Source organism: Liolophura sinensis, unplaced genomic scaffold, assembly GCF_032854445.1.
Source record: "Liolophura sinensis isolate JHLJ2023 unplaced genomic scaffold, CUHK_Ljap_v2 scaffold_238, whole genome shotgun sequence".
Classification (NCBI taxonomy): Eukaryota; Metazoa; Mollusca; class Polyplacophora; order Chitonida; family Chitonidae; genus Liolophura; species Liolophura sinensis.
The window spans coordinates 1-14,457 of record NW_027018177.1 but is presented as its reverse complement, the minus strand read 5'-3'; the positions used below and the strand labels follow the sequence as shown (position 1 = coordinate 14,457).

The window sequence follows — 14,457 nt, the reverse complement described above, 5'->3', positions numbered from 1 at the left end:
TGTACCCAGATAAATAAGGATAAACTGAATTGAACCAACGATATGAATCCGAATTCTTGCTTTTTTGTTTTTCTGCTCCAGGACAGGCAGACGATCTTTTAAAAACGCTGGGAGAACAAAAGTCTGTTACAAGCGCTGGTTGTGTGGGGGAGAGACTGGGGCTTAAGAGAAAAGAAAAGAAAAATATGGAACGCTTCACGAATTTGCGTGTCATCCTTGCGCAGGGGCCATGCTAATCTTCTCTGTATCGTTCCAATTTTAGTATATGTACTGCCGAAGCAAGTACGAGAGCAGCAGCCATGCCGTCTTACTTTATACAAGGCCGACGTGCACCTTTGCCGCACGATGGGCTCTTGATATTTGCATATAAACGTGTAGCCCAAAACGTAGAACCAACGCATTTAATCGTGGTTTTTTCAGTCGACGCTGTCTAAATGGGTGCGCTCACAGCCTGTGGATTTTCGTTTATTTCTCATACTAAAATGATATTTTGCCAACAAAAGTTAGGTGCAAAGAAAATGAAGTACAAGTATAGTGGTTGACATGGAACAGGGGTTGGGACGATGCTCCCAATGCGGACACACACACGCAGCCACACGCTATGTACACTGGCGGGTGGGGAAATGTGGATATGAGTTATCGCCCCTAGTGTGACTTGTATGGTCCATCTAAGCCAAGACAGACGTGGGATGACAGGGAGTTTGTTGTCTTCGTTCAAACGGCCATCCAGCCTCTTCACTGTTTGGTGCACTTGTTCTGATATTCCATGCATTTTATTTCACCACCAATATATCGCAAAGTTTTACCCCAACAAGAGCCTACGGCCATATCACGTTGAAAACACCGGTTCTCGTCCGAACACCGAAGTTAAGCAACGTCGAGCCCGGTTAGTACTTGGATGGGTGACCGCCTGGGAACACCGGGTGCTGTAGGCTAGCAACCTCTTTTTTTTTTTTTTGTTTTTTTCTCTCTCTCTCTTTTTCTTCATTAATACCAAGATGTATGTACCCATGGTGGGTGGGGAAATGTGGATATGAGTTATCGCCCCTAGCGTGACTTGTATGAGCCATCTAAGCCAAGACAGACGTGGGATGGCAGGGAGTTTATTGTCTTCGTTCAAACGGCCATCCAGCCTCTTCACTGTTTGGTGCACTTGTTCTGATATTCCATGCATTTTATTTCACCACCAATATATAGCAAAGTTTTACCCCAACCAGTGCCTACGGCCATATCACGTTGAAAACACCGGTTCTCGTCCGAACACCGAAGTTAAGCAACGTCGAGCCCGGTTAGTACTTGGATGGGTGACCGCCTGGGAACACCTGGTGCTGTAGGCTAGCAACCTCTTTTTTTTTTTGTTTTTTTCTCTCTCTCTCTTTTTCTTCATTAATACCAAGATGTATGTACCCAGATAAATAAGGATAAACTGAATTGAACCAACGATATGAATCCGAATTCTTGCTTTTTTGTTTTTCTGCTCCAGGACAGGCAGACGATCTTTTAAAAACGCTGGGAGAACAAAAGTCTGTTACAAGCGCTGGTTGTGTGGGGGAGAGACTGGGGCTTAAGAGAAAAGAAAAGAAAAATATGGAACGCTTCACGAATTTGCGTGTCATCCTTGCGCAGGGGCCATGCTAATCTTCTCTGTATCGTTCCAATTTTAGTATATGTACTGCCGAAGCAAGTACGAGAGCAGCAGCCATGCCGTCTTACTTTATACAAGGCCGACGTGCACCTTTGCCGCACGATGGGCTCTTGATATTTGCATATAAACGTGTAGCCCAAAACGTAGAACCAACGCATTTAATCGTGGTTTTTTCAGTCGACGCTGTCTAAATGGGTGCGCTCACAGCCTGTGGATTTTCGTTTATTTCTCATACTAAAATGATATTTTGCCAACAAAATTTAGGTGCAAAGAAAATGAAGTACAAGTATAGTGGTTGACATGGAACAGGGGTTGGGACGATGCTCCCAATGCGGACACACACACGCAGCCACACGCTATGTACACTGGCGGGTGGGGAAATGTGGATATGAGTTATCGCCCCTAGTGTGACTTGTATGGTCCATCTAAGCCAAGACAGACGTGGGATGACAGGGAGTTTGTTGTCTTCGTTCAAACGGCCATCCAGCCTCTTCACTGTTTGGTGCACTTGTTCTGATATTCCATGCATTTTATTTCACCACCAATATATCGCAAAGTTTTACCCCAACAAGAGCCTACGGCCATATCACGTTGAAAACACCGGTTCTCGTCCGAACACCGAAGTTAAGCAACGTCGAGCCCGGTTAGTACTTGGATGGGTGACCGCCTGGGAACACCGGGTGCTGTAGGCTAGCAACCTCTTTTTTTTTTTTTTGTTTTTTTCTCTCTCTCTCTTTTTCTTCATTAATACCAAGATGTATGTACCCATGGTGGGTGGGGAAATGTGGATATGAGTTATCGCCCCTAGCGTGACTTGTATGAGCCATCTAAGCCAAGACAGACGTGGGATGGCAGGGAGTTTGTTGTCTTCGTTCAAACGGCCATCCAGCCTCTTCACTGTTTGGTGCACTTGTTCTGATATTCCATGCATTTTATTTCACCACCAATATATAGCAAAGTTTTACCCCAACCAGTGCCTACGGCCATATCACGTTGAAAACACCGGTTCTCGTCCGAACACCGAAGTTAAGCAACGTCGAGCCCGGTTAGTACTTGGATGGGTGACCGCCTGGGAACACCGGGTGCTGTAGGCTAGCAACCTCTTTTTTTTTTTTGTTTTTTTCTCTCTCTCTCTTTTTCTTCATTAATACCAAGATGTATGTACCCAGATAAATAAGGATAAACTGAATTGAACCAACGATATGAATCCGAATTCTTGCTTTTTTGTTTTTCTGCTCCAGGACAGGCAGACGATCTTTTAAAAACGCTGGGAGAACAAAAGTCTGTTACAAGCGCTGGTTGTGTGGGGGAGAGACTGGGGCTTAAGAGAAAAGAAAAGAAAAATATGGAACGCTTCACGAATTTGCGTGTCATCCTTGCGCAGGGGCCATGCTAATCTTCTCTGTATCGTTCCAATTTTAGTATATGTACTGCCGAAGCAAGTACGAGAGCAGCAGCCATGCCGTCTTACTTTATACAAGGCCGACGTGCACCTTTGCCGCACGATGGGCTCTTGATATTTGCATATAAACGTGTAGCCCAAAACGTAGAACCAACGCATTTAATCGTGGTTTTTTCAGTCGACGCTGTCTAAATGGGTGCGCTCACAGCCTGTGGATTTTCGTTTATTTCTCATACTAAAATGATATTTTGCCAACAAAAGTTAGGTGCAAAGAAAATGAAGTACAAGTATAGTGGTTGACATGGAACAGGGGTTGGGACGATGCTCCCAATGCGGACACACACACGCAGCCACACGCTATGTACACTGGCGGGTGGGGAAATGTGGATATGAGTTATCGCCCCTAGTGTGACTTGTATGGTCCATCTAAGCCAAGACAGACGTGGGATGACAGAGAGTTTGTTGTCTTCGTTCAAACGGCCATCCAGCCTCTTCACTGTTTGGTGCACTTGTTCTGATATTCCATGCATTTTATTTCACCACCAATATATCGCAAAGTTTTACCCCAACAAGAGCCTACGGCCATATCACGTTGAAAACACCGGTTCTCGTCCGAACACCGAAGTTAAGCAACGTCGAGCCCGGTTAGTACTTGGATGGGTGACCGCCTGGGAACACCGGGTGCTGTAGGCTAGCAACCTCTTTTTTTTTTTTTTGTTTTTTTCTCTCTCTCTCTTTTTCTTCATTAATACCAAGATGTATGTACCCATGGTGGGTGGGGAAATGTGGATATGAGTTATCGCCCCTAGCGTGACTTGTATGAGCCATCTAAGCCAAGACAGACGTGGGATGGCAGGGAGTTTGTTGTCTTCGTTCAAACGGCCATCCAGCCTCTTCACTGTTTGGTGCACTTGTTCTGATATTCCATGCATTTTATTTCACCACCAATATATAGCAAAGTTTTACCCCAACCAGTGCCTACGGCCATATCACGTTGAAAACACCGGTTCTCGTCCGAACACCGAAGTTAAGCAACGTCGAGCCCGGTTAGTACTTGGATGGGTGACCGCCTGGGAACACCGGGTGCTGTAGGCTAGCAACCTCTTTTTTTTTTTGTTTTTTTCTCTCTCTCTCTTTTTCTTCATTAATACCAAGATGTATGTACCCAGATAAATAAGGATAAACTGAATTGAACCAACGATATGAATCCGAATTCTTGCTTTTTTGTTTTTCTGCTCCAGGACAGGCAGACGATCTTTTAAAAACGCTGGGAGAACAAAAGTCTGTTACAAGCGCTGGTTGTGTGGGGGAGAGACTGGGGCTTAAGAGAAAAGAAAAGAAAAATATGGAACGCTTCACGAATTTGCGTGTCATCCTTGCGCAGGGGCCATGCTAATCTTCTCTGTATCGTTCCAATTTTAGTATATGTACTGCCGAAGCAAGTACGAGAGCAGCAGCCATGCCGTCTTACTTTATACAAGGCCGACGTGCACCTTTGCCGCACGATGGGCTCTTGATATTTGCATATAAACGTGTAGCCCAAAACGTAGAACCAACGCATTTAATCGTGGTTTTTTCAGTCGACGCTGTCTAAATGGGTGCGCTCACAGCCTGTGGATTTTCGTTTATTTCTCATACTAAAATGATATTTTGCCAACAAAAGTTAGGTGCAAAGAAAATGAAGTACAAGTATAGTGGTTGACATGGAACAGGGGTTGGGACGATGCTCCCAATGCGGACACACACACGCAGCCACACGCTATGTACACTGGCGGGTGGGGAAATGTGGATATGAGTTATCGCCCCTAGTGTGACTTGTATGGTCCATCTAAGCCAAGACAGACGTGGGATGACAGGGAGTTTGTTGTCTTCGTTCAAACGGCCATCCAGCCTCTTCACTGTTTGGTGCACTTGTTCTGATATTCCATGCATTTTATTTCACCACCAATATATCGCAAAGTTTTACCCCAACAAGAGCCTACGGCCATATCACGTTGAAAACACCGGTTCTCGTCCGAACACCGAAGTTAAGCAACGTCGAGCCCGGTTAGTACTTGGATGGGTGACCGCCTGGGAACACCGGGTGCTGTAGGCTAGCAACCTCTTTTTTTTTTTTTTGTTTTTTTCTCTCTCTCTCTTTTTCTTCATTAATACCAAGATGTATGTACCCATGGTGGGTGGGGAAATGTGGATATGAGTTATCGCCCCTAGCGTGACTTGTATGAGCCATCTAAGCCAAGACAGACGTGGGATGGCAGGGAGTTTGTTGTCTTCGTTCAAACGGCCATCCAGCCTCTTCACTGTTTGGTGCACTTGTTCTGATATTCCATGCATTTTATTTCACCACCAATATATAGCAAAGTTTTACCCCAACCAGTGCCTACGGCCATATCACGTTGAAAACACCGGTTCTCGTCCGAACACCGAAGTTAAGCAACGTCGAGCCCGGTTAGTACTTGGATGGGTGACCGCCTGGGAACACCGGGTGCTGTAGGCTAGCAACCTCTTTTTTTTTTTGTTTTTTTCTCTCTCTCTCTTTTTCTTCATTAATACCAAGATGTATGTACCCAGATAAATAAGGATAAACTGAATTGAACCAACGATATGAATCCGAATTCTTGCTTTTTTGTTTTTCTGCTCCAGGACAGGCAGACGATCTTTTAAAAACGCTGGGAGAACAAAAGTCTGTTACAAGCGCTGGTTGTGTGGGGGAGAGACTGGGGCTTAAGAGAAAAGAAAAGAAAAATATGGAACGCTTCACGAATTTGCGTGTCATCCTTGCGCAGGGGCCATGCTAATCTTCTCTGTATCGTTCCAATTTTAGTATATGTACTGCCGAAGCAAGTACGAGAGCAGCAGCCATGCCGTCTTACTTTATACAAGGCCGACGTGCACCTTTGCCGCACGATGGGCTCTTGATATTTGCATATAAACGTGTAGCCCAAAACGTAGAACCAACGCATTTAATCGTGGTTTTTTCAGTCGACGCTGTCTAAATGGGTGCGCTCACAGCCTGTGGATTTTCGTTTATTTCTCATACTAAAATGATATTTTGCCAACAAAAGTTAGGTGCAAAGAAAATGAAGTACAAGTATAGTGGTTGACATGGAACAGGGGTTGGGACGATGCTCCCAATGCGGACACACACACGCAGCCACACGCTATGTACACTGGCGGGTGGGGAAATGTGGATATGAGTTATCGCCCCTAGTGTGACTTGTATGGTCCATCTAAGCCAAGACAGACGTGGGATGACAGGGAGTTTGTTGTCTTCGTTCAAACGGCCATCCAGCCTCTTCACTGTTTGGTGCACTTGTTCTGATATTCCATGCATTTTATTTCACCACCAATATATCGCAAAGTTTTACCCCAACAAGAGCCTACGGCCATATCACGTTGAAAACACCGGTTCTCGTCCGAACACCGAAGTTAAGCAACGTCGAGCCCGGTTAGTACTTGGATGGGTGACCGCCTGGGAACACCGGGTGCTGTAGGCTAGCAACCTCTTTTTTTTTTTTTTGTTTTTTTCTCTCTCTCTCTTTTTCTTCATTAATACCAAGATGTATGTACCCATGGTGGGTGGGGAAATGTGGATATGAGTTATCGCCCCTAGCGTGACTTGTATGAGCCATCTAAGCCAAGACAGACGTGGGATGGCAGGGAGTTTGTTGTCTTCGTTCAAACGGCCATCCAGCCTCTTCACTGTTTGGTGCACTTGTTCTGATATTCCATGCATTTTATTTCACCACCAATATATAGCAAAGTTTTACCCCAACCAGTGCCTACGGCCATATCACGTTGAAAACACCGGTTCTCGTCCGAACACCGAAGTTAAGCAACGTCGAGCCCGGTTAGTACTTGGATGGGTGACCGCCTGGGAACACCGGGTGCTGTAGGCTAGCAACCTCTTTTTTTTTTTGTTTTTTTCTCTCTCTCTCTTTTTCTTCATTAATACCAAGATGTATGTACCCAGATAAATAAGGATAAACTGAATTGAACCAACGATATGAATCCGAATTCTTGCTTTTTTGTTTTTCTGCTCCAGGACAGGCAGACGATCTTTTAAAAACGCTGGGAGAACAAAAGTCTGTTACAAGCGCTGGTTGTGTGGGGGAGAGACTGGGGCTTAAGAGAAAAGAAAAGAAAAATATGGAACGCTTCACGAATTTGCGTGTCATCCTTGCGCAGGGGCCATGCTAATCTTCTCTGTATCGTTCCAATTTTAGTATATGTACTGCCGAAGCAAGTACGAGAGCAGCAGCCATGCCGTCTTACTTTATACAAGGCCGACGTGCACCTTTGCCGCACGATGGGCTCTTGATATTTGCATATAAACGTGTAGCCCAAAACGTAGAACCAACGCATTTAATCGTGGTTTTTTCAGTCGACGCTGTCTAAATGGGTGCGCTCACAGCCTGTGGATTTTCGTTTATTTCTCATACTAAAATGATATTTTGCCAACAAAAGTTAGGTGCAAAGAAAATGAAGTACAAGTATAGTGGTTGACATGGAACAGGGGTTGGGACGATGCTCCCAATGCGGACACACACACGCAGCCACACGCTATGTACACTGGCGGGTGGGGAAATGTGGATATGAGTTATCGCCCCTAGTGTGACTTGTATGGTCCATCTAAGCCAAGACAGACGTGGGATGACAGGGAGTTTGTTGTCTTCGTTCAAACGGCCATCCAGCCTCTTCACTGTTTGGTGCACTTGTTCTGATATTCCATGCATTTTATTTCACCACCAATATATCGCAAAGTTTTACCCCAACAAGAGCCTACGGCCATATCACGTTGAAAACACCGGTTCTCGTCCGAACACCGAAGTTAAGCAACGTCGAGCCCGGTTAGTACTTGGATGGGTGACCGCCTGGGAACACCGGGTGCTGTAGGCTAGCAACCTCTTTTTTTTTTTTTTTGTTTTTTTCTCTCTCTCTCTTTTTCTTCATTAATACCAAGATGTATGTACCCATGGTGGGTGGGGAAATGTGGATATGAGTTATCGCCCCTAGCGTGACTTGTATGAGCCATCTAAGCCAAGACAGACGTGGGATGGCAGGGAGTTTGTTGTCTTCGTTCAAACGGCCATCCAGCCTCTTCACTGTTTGGTGCACTTGTTCTGATATTCCATGCATTTTATTTCACCACCAATATATAGCAAAGTTTTACCCCAACCAGTGCCTACGGCCATATCACGTTGAAAACACCGGTTCTCGTCCGAACACCGAAGTTAAGCAACGTCGAGCCCGGTTAGTACTTGGATGGGTGACCGCCTGGGAACACCGGGTGCTGTAGGCTAGCAACCTCTTTTTTTTTTTGTTTTTTTCTCTCTCTCTCTTTTTCTTCATTAATACCAAGATGTATGTACCCAGATAAATAAGGATAAACTGAATTGAACCAACGATATGAATCCGAATTCTTGCTTTTTTGTTTTTCTGCTCCAGGACAGGCAGACGATCTTTTAAAAACGCTGGGAGAACAAAAGTCTGTTACAAGCGCTGGTTGTGTGGGGGAGAGACTGGGGCTTAAGAGAAAAGAAAAGAAAAATATGGAACGCTTCACGAATTTGCGTGTCATCCTTGCGCAGGGGCCATGCTAATCTTCTCTGTATCGTTCCAATTTTAGTATATGTACTGCCGAAGCAAGTACGAGAGCAGCAGCCATGCCGTCTTACTTTATACAAGGCCGACGTGCACCTTTGCCGCACGATGGGCTCTTGATATTTGCATATAAACGTGTAGCCCAAAACGTAGAACCAACGCATTTAATCGTGGTTTTTTCAGTCGACGCTGTCTAAATGGGTGCGCTCACAGCCTGTGGATTTTCGTTTATTTCTCATACTAAAATGATATTTTGCCAACAAAATTTAGGTGCAAAGAAAATGAAGTACAAGTATAGTGGTTGACATGGAACAGGGGTTGGGACGATGCTCCCAATGCGGACACACACACGCAGCCACACGCTATGTACACTGGCGGGTGGGGAAATGTGGATATGAGTTATCGCCCCTAGTGTGACTTGTATGGTCCATCTAAGCCAAGACAGACGTGGGATGACAGGGAGTTTGTTGTCTTCGTTCAAACGGCCATCCAGCCTCTTCACTGTTTGGTGCACTTGTTCTGATATTCCATGCATTTTATTTCACCACCAATATATCGCAAAGTTTTACCCCAACAAGAGCCTACGGCCATATCACGTTGAAAACACCGGTTCTCGTCCGAACACCGAAGTTAAGCAACGTCGAGCCCGGTTAGTACTTGGATGGGTGACCGCCTGGGAACACCGGGTGCTGTAGGCTAGCAACCTCTTTTTTTTTTTTTTTGTTTTTTTCTCTCTCTCTCTTTTTCTTCATTAATACCAAGATGTATGTACCCATGGTGGGTGGGGAAATGTGGATATGAGTTATCGCCCCTAGCGTGACTTGTATGAGCCATCTAAGCCAAGACAGACGTGGGATGGCAGGGAGTTTGTTGTCTTCGTTCAAACGGCCATCCAGCCTCTTCACTGTTTGGTGCACTTGTTCTGATATTCCATGCATTTTATTTCACCACCAATATATAGCAAAGTTTTACCCCAACCAGTGCCTACGGCCATATCACGTTGAAAACACCGGTTCTCGTCCGAACACCGAAGTTAAGCAACGTCGAGCCCGGTTAGTACTTGGATGGGTGACCGCCTGGGAACACCGGGTGCTGTAGGCTAGCAACCTCTTTTTTTTTTTGTTTTTTTCTCTCTCTCTCTTTTTCTTCATTAATACCAAGATGTATGTACCCAGATAAATAAGGATAAACTGAATTGAACCAACGATATGAATCCGAATTCTTGCTTTTTTGTTTTTCTGCTCCAGGACAGGCAGACGATCTTTTAAAAACGCTGGGAGAACAAAAGTCTGTTACAAGCGCTGGTTGTGTGGGGGAGAGACTGGGGCTTAAGAGAAAAGAAAAGAAAAATATGGAACGCTTCACGAATTTGCGTGTCATCCTTGCGCAGGGGCCATGCTAATCTTCTCTGTATCGTTCCAATTTTAGTATATGTACTGCCGAAGCAAGTACGAGAGCAGCAGCCATGCCGTCTTACTTTATACATGGCCGACGTGCACCTTTGCCGCACGATGGGCTCTTGATATTTGCATATAAACGTGTAGCCCAAAACGTAGAACCAACGCATTTAATCGTGGTTTTTTCAGTCGACGCTGTCTAAATGGGTGCGCTCACAGCCTGTGGATTTTCGTTTATTTCTCATACTAAAATGATATTTTGCCAACAAAATTTAGGTGCAAAGAAAATGAAGTACAAGTATAGTGGTTGACATGGAACAGGGGTTGGGACGATGCTCCCAATGCGGACACACACACGCAGCCACACGCTATGTACACTGGCGGGTGGGGAAATGTGGATATGAGTTATCGCCCCTAGTGTGACTTGTATGGTCCATCTAAGCCAAGACAGACGTGGGATGACAGGGAGTTTGTTGTCTTCGTTCAAACGGCCATCCAGCCTCTTCACTGTTTGGTGCACTTGTTCTGATATTCCATGCATTTTATTTCACCACCAATATATCGCAAAGTTTTACCCCAACAAGAGCCTACGGCCATATCACGTTGAAAACACCGGTTCTCGTCCGAACACCGAAGTTAAGCAACGTCGAGCCCGGTTAGTACTTGGATGGGTGACCGCCTGGGAACACCGGGTGCTGTAGGCTAGCAACCTCTTTTTTTTTTTTTTTGTTTTTTTCTCTCTCTCTCTTTTTCTTCATTAATACCAAGATGTATGTACCCATGGTGGGTGGGGAAATGTGGATATGAGTTATCGCCCCTAGCGTGACTTGTATGAGCCATCTAAGCCAAGACAGACGTGGGATGGCAGGGAGTTTGTTGTCTTCGTTCAAACGGCCATCCAGCCTCTTCACTGTTTGGTGCACTTGTTCTGATATTCCATGCATTTTATTTCACCACCAATATATAGCAAAGTTTTACCCCAACCAGTGCCTACGGCCATATCACGTTGAAAACACCGGTTCTCGTCCGAACACCGAAGTTAAGCAACGTCGAGCCCGGTTAGTACTTGGATGGGTGACCGCCTGGGAACACCGGGTGCTGTAGGCTAGCAACCTCTTTTTTTTTTTGTTTTTTTCTCTCTCTCTCTTTTTCTTCATTAATACCAAGATGTATGTACCCAGATAAATAAGGATAAACTGAATTGAACCAACGATATGAATCCGAATTCTTGCTTTTTTGTTTTTCTGCTCCAGGACAGGCAGACGATCTTTTAAAAACGCTGGGAGAACAAAAGTCTGTTACAAGCGCTGGTTGTGTGGGGGAGAGACTGGGGCTTAAGAGAAAAGAAAAGAAAAATATGGAACGCTTCACGAATTTGCGTGTCATCCTTGCGCAGGGGCCATGCTAATCTTCTCTGTATCGTTCCAATTTTAGTATATGTACTGCCGAAGCAAGTACGAGAGCAGCAGCCATGCCGTCTTACTTTATACAAGGCCGACGTGCACCTTTGCCGCACGATGGGCTCTTGATATTTGCATATAAACGTGTAGCCCAAAACGTAGAACCAACGCATTTAATCGTGGTTTTTTCAGTCGACGCTGTCTAAATGGGTGCGCTCACAGCCTGTGGATTTTCGTTTATTTCTCATACTAAAATGATATTTTGCCAACAAAATTTAGGTGCAAAGAAAATGAAGTACAAGTATAGTGGTTGACATGGAACAGGGGTTGGGACGATGCTCCCAATGCGGACACACACACGCAGCCACACGCTATGTACACTGGCGGGTGGGGAAATGTGGATATGAGTTATCGCCCCTAGTGTGACTTGTATGGTCCATCTAAGCCAAGACAGACGTGGGATGACAGGGAGTTTGTTGTCTTCGTTCAAACGGCCATCCAGCCTCTTCACTGTTTGGTGCACTTGTTCTGATATTCCATGCATTTTATTTCACCACCAATATATCGCAAAGTTTTACCCCAACAAGAGCCTACGGCCATATCACGTTGAAAACACCGGTTCTCGTCCGAACACCGAAGTTAAGCAACGTCGAGCCCGGTTAGTACTTGGATGGGTGACCGCCTGGGAACACCGGGTGCTGTAGGCTAGCAACCTCTTTTTTTTTTTTTTTGTTTTTTTCTCTCTCTCTCTTTTTCTTCATTAATACCAAGATGTATGTACCCATGGTGGGTGGGGAAATGTGGATATGAGTTATCGCCCCTAGCGTGACTTGTATGAGCCATCTAAGCCAAGACAGACGTGGGATGGCAGGGAGTTTGTTGTCTTCGTTCAAACGGCCATCCAGCCTCTTCACTGTTTGGTGCACTTGTTCTGATATTCCATGCATTTTATTTCACCACCAATATATAGCAAAGTTTTACCCCAACCAGTGCCTACGGCCATATCACGTTGAAAACACCGGTTCTCGTCCGAACACCGAAGTTAAGCAACGTCGAGCCCGGTTAGTACTTGGATGGGTGACCGCCTGGGAACACCGGGTGCTGTAGGCTAGCAACCTCTTTTTTTTTTTGTTTTTTTCTCTCTCTCTCTTTTTCTTCATTAATACCAAGATGTATGTACCCAGATAAATAAGGATAAACTGAATTGAACCAACGATATGAATCCGAATTCTTGCTTTTTTGTTTTTCTGCTCCAGGACAGGCAGACGATCTTTTAAAAACGCTGGGAGAACAAAAGTCTGTTACAAGCGCTGGTTGTGTGGGGGAGAGACTGGGGCTTAAGAGAAAAGAAAAGAAAAATATGGAACGCTTCACGAATTTGCGTGTCATCCTTGCGCAGGGGCCATGCTAATCTTCTCTGTATCGTTCCAATTTTAGTATATGTACTGCCGAAGCAAGTACGAGAGCAGCAGCCATGCCGTCTTACTTTATACATGGCCGACGTGCACCTTTGCCGCACGATGGGCTCTTGATATTTGCATATAAACGTGTAGCCCAAAACGTAGAACCAACGCATTTAATCGTGGTTTTTTCAGTCGACGCTGTCTAAATGGGTGCGCTCACAGCCTGTGGATTTTCGTTTATTTCTCATACTAAAATGATATTTTGCCAACAAAATTTAGGTGCAAAGAAAATGAAGTACAAGTATAGTGGTTGACATGGAACAGGGGTTGGGACGATGCTCCCAATGCGGACACACACACGCAGCCACACGCTATGTACACTGGCGGGTGGGGAAATGTGGATATGAGTTATCGCCCCTAGTGTGACTTGTATGGTCCATCTAAGCCAAGACAGACGTGGGATGACAGGGAGTTTGTTGTCTTCGTTCAAACGGCCATCCAGCCTCTTCACTGTTTGGTGCACTTGTTCTGATATTCCATGCATTTTATTTCACCACCAATATATCGCAAAGTTTTACCCCAACAAGAGCCTACGGCCATATCACGTTGAAAACACCGGTTCTCGTCCGAACACCGAAGTTAAGCAACGTCGAGCCCGGTTAGTACTTGGATGGGTGACCGCCTGGGAACACCGGGTGCTGTAGGCTAGCAACCTCTTTTTTTTTTTTTTTGTTTTTTTCTCTCTCTCTCTTTTTCTTCATTAATACCAAGATGTATGTACCCATGGTGGGTGGGGAAATGTGGATATGAGTTATCGCCCCTAGCGTGACTTGTATGAGCCATCTAAGCCAAGACAGACGTGGGATGGCAGGGAGTTTGTTGTCTTCGTTCAAACGGCCATCCAGCCTCTTCACTGTTTGGTGCACTTGTTCTGATATTCCATGCATTTTATTTCACCACCAATATATAGCAAAGTTTTACCCCAACCAGTGCCTACGGCCATATCACGTTGAAAACACCGGTTCTCGTCCGAACACCGAAGTTAAGCAACGTCGAGCCCGGTTAGTACTTGGATGGGTGACCGCCTGGGAACACCGGGTGCTGTAGGCTAGCAACCTCTTTTTTTTTTTGTTTTTTTCTCTCTCTCTCTTTTTCTTCATTAATACCAAGATGTATGTACCCAGATAAATAAGGATAAACTGAATTGAACCAACGATATGAATCCGAATTCTTGCTTTTTTGTTTTTCTGCTCCAGGACAGGCAGACGATCTTTTAAAAACGCTGGGAGAACAAAAGTCTGTTACAAGCGCTGGTTGTGTGGGGGAGAGACTGGGGCTTAAGAGAAAAGAAAAGAAAAATATGGAACGCTTCACGAATTTGCGTGTCATCCTTGCGCAGGGGCCATGCTAATCTTCTCTGTATCGTTCCAATTTTAGTATATGTACTGCCGAAGCAAGTACGAGAGCAGCAGCCATGCCGTCTTACTTTATACATGGCCGACGTGCACCTTTGCCGCACGATGGGCTCTTGATATTTGCATATAAACGTGTAGCCCAAAACGTAGAACCAACGCATTTAATCGTGGTTTTTTCAGTCGACGCTGTC

The 14,457-nt window shown here is 45.2% G+C and overlaps 31 non-coding genes across 31 annotated transcripts; 20 read left to right on the top strand and 11 right to left on the bottom strand.

The window, feature by feature from the left end:
- Positions 1-179: 179 nt before the first annotated feature.
- On the bottom strand, positions 180-286 carry LOC135481571 (U6 spliceosomal RNA). Its single transcript, XR_010446076.1, has one exon. It is a non-coding gene; the product is annotated as a U6 spliceosomal RNA (small nuclear RNA).
- A 530-nt stretch (positions 287-816) lies between these two features.
- Positions 817-935, top strand: LOC135481623 (5S ribosomal RNA). Its single transcript, XR_010446127.1, has one exon. It is a non-coding gene; the product is annotated as a 5S ribosomal RNA (ribosomal RNA).
- A 283-nt stretch (positions 936-1,218) lies between these two features.
- Positions 1,219-1,337, top strand: LOC135481508 (5S ribosomal RNA). The gene has a single exon (XR_010446017.1). It is a non-coding gene; the product is annotated as a 5S ribosomal RNA (ribosomal RNA).
- A 244-nt stretch (positions 1,338-1,581) lies between these two features.
- On the bottom strand, positions 1,582-1,688 carry LOC135481570 (U6 spliceosomal RNA). The gene has a single exon (XR_010446075.1). It is a non-coding gene; the product is annotated as a U6 spliceosomal RNA (small nuclear RNA).
- Positions 1,689-2,218: 530 nt separating this feature from the next.
- On the top strand, positions 2,219-2,337 carry LOC135481622 (5S ribosomal RNA). The gene has a single exon (XR_010446126.1). It is a non-coding gene; the product is annotated as a 5S ribosomal RNA (ribosomal RNA).
- A 283-nt stretch (positions 2,338-2,620) lies between these two features.
- On the top strand, positions 2,621-2,739 carry LOC135481621 (5S ribosomal RNA). Its single transcript, XR_010446125.1, has one exon. It is a non-coding gene; the product is annotated as a 5S ribosomal RNA (ribosomal RNA).
- A 245-nt stretch (positions 2,740-2,984) lies between these two features.
- LOC135481569 (U6 spliceosomal RNA) lies at positions 2,985-3,091 on the bottom strand. The gene has a single exon (XR_010446074.1). It is a non-coding gene; the product is annotated as a U6 spliceosomal RNA (small nuclear RNA).
- Positions 3,092-3,621: 530 nt separating this feature from the next.
- Positions 3,622-3,740, top strand: LOC135481620 (5S ribosomal RNA). Its single transcript, XR_010446124.1, has one exon. It is a non-coding gene; the product is annotated as a 5S ribosomal RNA (ribosomal RNA).
- A 283-nt stretch (positions 3,741-4,023) lies between these two features.
- On the top strand, positions 4,024-4,142 carry LOC135481619 (5S ribosomal RNA). Its single transcript, XR_010446123.1, has one exon. It is a non-coding gene; the product is annotated as a 5S ribosomal RNA (ribosomal RNA).
- Positions 4,143-4,386: 244 nt separating this feature from the next.
- Positions 4,387-4,493, bottom strand: LOC135481568 (U6 spliceosomal RNA). The gene has a single exon (XR_010446073.1). It is a non-coding gene; the product is annotated as a U6 spliceosomal RNA (small nuclear RNA).
- Positions 4,494-5,023: 530 nt separating this feature from the next.
- On the top strand, positions 5,024-5,142 carry LOC135481618 (5S ribosomal RNA). Its single transcript, XR_010446122.1, has one exon. It is a non-coding gene; the product is annotated as a 5S ribosomal RNA (ribosomal RNA).
- A 283-nt stretch (positions 5,143-5,425) lies between these two features.
- LOC135481617 (5S ribosomal RNA) lies at positions 5,426-5,544 on the top strand. The gene has a single exon (XR_010446121.1). It is a non-coding gene; the product is annotated as a 5S ribosomal RNA (ribosomal RNA).
- A 244-nt stretch (positions 5,545-5,788) lies between these two features.
- Positions 5,789-5,895, bottom strand: LOC135481567 (U6 spliceosomal RNA). The gene has a single exon (XR_010446072.1). It is a non-coding gene; the product is annotated as a U6 spliceosomal RNA (small nuclear RNA).
- Positions 5,896-6,425: 530 nt separating this feature from the next.
- LOC135481616 (5S ribosomal RNA) lies at positions 6,426-6,544 on the top strand. Its single transcript, XR_010446120.1, has one exon. It is a non-coding gene; the product is annotated as a 5S ribosomal RNA (ribosomal RNA).
- A 283-nt stretch (positions 6,545-6,827) lies between these two features.
- Positions 6,828-6,946, top strand: LOC135481615 (5S ribosomal RNA). The gene has a single exon (XR_010446119.1). It is a non-coding gene; the product is annotated as a 5S ribosomal RNA (ribosomal RNA).
- Positions 6,947-7,190: 244 nt separating this feature from the next.
- Positions 7,191-7,297, bottom strand: LOC135481566 (U6 spliceosomal RNA). The gene has a single exon (XR_010446071.1). It is a non-coding gene; the product is annotated as a U6 spliceosomal RNA (small nuclear RNA).
- Positions 7,298-7,827: 530 nt separating this feature from the next.
- On the top strand, positions 7,828-7,946 carry LOC135481613 (5S ribosomal RNA). The gene has a single exon (XR_010446117.1). It is a non-coding gene; the product is annotated as a 5S ribosomal RNA (ribosomal RNA).
- A 284-nt stretch (positions 7,947-8,230) lies between these two features.
- Positions 8,231-8,349, top strand: LOC135481608 (5S ribosomal RNA). Its single transcript, XR_010446112.1, has one exon. It is a non-coding gene; the product is annotated as a 5S ribosomal RNA (ribosomal RNA).
- A 244-nt stretch (positions 8,350-8,593) lies between these two features.
- LOC135481565 (U6 spliceosomal RNA) lies at positions 8,594-8,700 on the bottom strand. The gene has a single exon (XR_010446070.1). It is a non-coding gene; the product is annotated as a U6 spliceosomal RNA (small nuclear RNA).
- Positions 8,701-9,230: 530 nt separating this feature from the next.
- LOC135481597 (5S ribosomal RNA) lies at positions 9,231-9,349 on the top strand. The gene has a single exon (XR_010446101.1). It is a non-coding gene; the product is annotated as a 5S ribosomal RNA (ribosomal RNA).
- A 284-nt stretch (positions 9,350-9,633) lies between these two features.
- On the top strand, positions 9,634-9,752 carry LOC135481585 (5S ribosomal RNA). The gene has a single exon (XR_010446090.1). It is a non-coding gene; the product is annotated as a 5S ribosomal RNA (ribosomal RNA).
- A 244-nt stretch (positions 9,753-9,996) lies between these two features.
- LOC135481564 (U6 spliceosomal RNA) lies at positions 9,997-10,103 on the bottom strand. The gene has a single exon (XR_010446069.1). It is a non-coding gene; the product is annotated as a U6 spliceosomal RNA (small nuclear RNA).
- A 530-nt stretch (positions 10,104-10,633) lies between these two features.
- LOC135481574 (5S ribosomal RNA) lies at positions 10,634-10,752 on the top strand. The gene has a single exon (XR_010446079.1). It is a non-coding gene; the product is annotated as a 5S ribosomal RNA (ribosomal RNA).
- Positions 10,753-11,036: 284 nt separating this feature from the next.
- LOC135481563 (5S ribosomal RNA) lies at positions 11,037-11,155 on the top strand. Its single transcript, XR_010446068.1, has one exon. It is a non-coding gene; the product is annotated as a 5S ribosomal RNA (ribosomal RNA).
- Positions 11,156-11,399: 244 nt separating this feature from the next.
- Positions 11,400-11,506, bottom strand: LOC135481562 (U6 spliceosomal RNA). The gene has a single exon (XR_010446067.1). It is a non-coding gene; the product is annotated as a U6 spliceosomal RNA (small nuclear RNA).
- A 530-nt stretch (positions 11,507-12,036) lies between these two features.
- On the top strand, positions 12,037-12,155 carry LOC135481551 (5S ribosomal RNA). Its single transcript, XR_010446057.1, has one exon. It is a non-coding gene; the product is annotated as a 5S ribosomal RNA (ribosomal RNA).
- Positions 12,156-12,439: 284 nt separating this feature from the next.
- Positions 12,440-12,558, top strand: LOC135481539 (5S ribosomal RNA). Its single transcript, XR_010446046.1, has one exon. It is a non-coding gene; the product is annotated as a 5S ribosomal RNA (ribosomal RNA).
- Positions 12,559-12,802: 244 nt separating this feature from the next.
- LOC135481560 (U6 spliceosomal RNA) lies at positions 12,803-12,909 on the bottom strand. Its single transcript, XR_010446066.1, has one exon. It is a non-coding gene; the product is annotated as a U6 spliceosomal RNA (small nuclear RNA).
- A 530-nt stretch (positions 12,910-13,439) lies between these two features.
- On the top strand, positions 13,440-13,558 carry LOC135481527 (5S ribosomal RNA). The gene has a single exon (XR_010446035.1). It is a non-coding gene; the product is annotated as a 5S ribosomal RNA (ribosomal RNA).
- A 284-nt stretch (positions 13,559-13,842) lies between these two features.
- On the top strand, positions 13,843-13,961 carry LOC135481514 (5S ribosomal RNA). Its single transcript, XR_010446023.1, has one exon. It is a non-coding gene; the product is annotated as a 5S ribosomal RNA (ribosomal RNA).
- Positions 13,962-14,205: 244 nt separating this feature from the next.
- LOC135481559 (U6 spliceosomal RNA) lies at positions 14,206-14,312 on the bottom strand. The gene has a single exon (XR_010446065.1). It is a non-coding gene; the product is annotated as a U6 spliceosomal RNA (small nuclear RNA).
- Positions 14,313-14,457: the final 145 nt, after the last annotated feature.